General features: G+C 35.1%; 1 long non-coding RNA gene across 3 annotated transcripts in view; it reads right to left on the bottom strand.

The window, feature by feature from the left end:
* Positions 1–1,560, bottom strand: part of LOC115294637 — a 365,947-nt gene that overhangs the window by 160,713 nt on the left and 203,674 nt on the right. The window lies entirely within an intron of this gene.

Here is a 1,560-nt window from a genome sequence, read left to right as displayed (position 1 = left end):
ACAGAACTAGAAGGGGAAAGCAAGAGCACCCCAAACCCAGCAGAAGAAAAGAAATAATAAAGATCAGGGCAGAAATAAACAATATAGAATAAAAAAAATAAAAACAACAGTTGAGCAGATCAATGAAAACGAGAGTTGGTTTTTTGAAAAAGAAAACAAAACTGATAAACCTTTAGCCAGGCTCCTTAGAAAGAAATGAGAACACTCAAATAGACAAAATCATGAATGAAGATGGATCTATTACAACCAATCCCTTAGAAATACAAGCAATCATTACAGATTACTACGAAAAACTGTAAGCCAATGAACCAGACAATCTAGAAGAAATGGACAAATTCCTAAACATACATCCACTACCAAAATTCAAATGGGAAGAGATAGAAAGTATGAACATACTGATAACCAGTGAGGAAATAGAATCTATTATCAAAAATCTCTGACTGAATAAGCGCCCAGGGCATGATGGCTTCCCAGGGAAATTCTACCAGACATTTAAAGCAGAGCTAATACCCTTTCTTCTCAAACTATTAAAAAAAAATAGAAATAGACGGAAAACTTCCAAATTCATTCTATGAAGCCAGCATCACTTTGATTCCCAAACCAGAGACCCAGCAAAAAAAAAAAAAAAAAAAAAAAGACAACTACAGACCAATATCCTTAAAGAATATAAATGCAAAAATACTCAACAAGATACTAGCAAATCGAATTCAACAGCATATAAAAAGAATTATCCCTCATGATCAAGTGGAATTCATTCCTGGGTTACAGGGCTGGTTCAATATTGGCAAATCCATAAATGTGATGCATCACATTAACAAAAGAGAAGATAAAAACCATGTGATCCTGTAGATAGATGCAAAAAAAGCATTTGACTAAATACAGCACCCTTTCCTACTAAATATCATTGAAAAAGTTGGAATAGAAGGAACTTATTTAAACATTATTAAAGCCATTTATGAAAAGCCCACAGCTAATATCACCCTCAATGGGGACAAACTGAGAGCTTTCCCCCTGAGATCAGGAACATGACAGGGGTGTCTACTCTCACCACTGTTGTTTAACATAGTACTGAAGTCCTAGCATCAGCAACCAGACAACAAGAGGAAATGAAAGGCATCAGAATTGGCAAAGAAGAAGTCAAACTTTCACTTTTCGCAGATAACATGATACTCTACATGGAAAACCTGATCGACTCCACCAGAAGCCTTCTAGACTGATCCATGAATTCAGTAAAGTCACAGGTTACACAATCAATGTACAGAAATTGGTTGCATTTCTATACCAATAATGAAGCTACAGATAGAGAAATCAAGAAACTGATCCCATTCACAATTGCATGAAAAACCATAAAACACCTATGAATAAACCTAACCAGGGATGTAAAAGACCTATATGATGAAAACTACAGAAAACTTATGAAAGAATTGAAGGCACAAAAACTGGTAAAACATTCCATGCTCATGGATCTAAGAAAAAACATTGTGAAAATGTCATTATTACGCAAAGCAATCCACAGATTCAGTGTTGCACCAGCATCCTTCTTTGAGCTAGAACAAAATA

Source organism: Suricata suricatta, chromosome 6 (genome assembly GCF_006229205.1).
Source record: "Suricata suricatta isolate VVHF042 chromosome 6, meerkat_22Aug2017_6uvM2_HiC, whole genome shotgun sequence".
NCBI lineage: Eukaryota > Metazoa > Chordata > Mammalia > Carnivora > Herpestidae > Suricata > Suricata suricatta.
The sequence above is the reverse complement of the archived record's forward strand: the minus strand, read 5'-3'. Positions and strand labels throughout refer to the sequence as shown.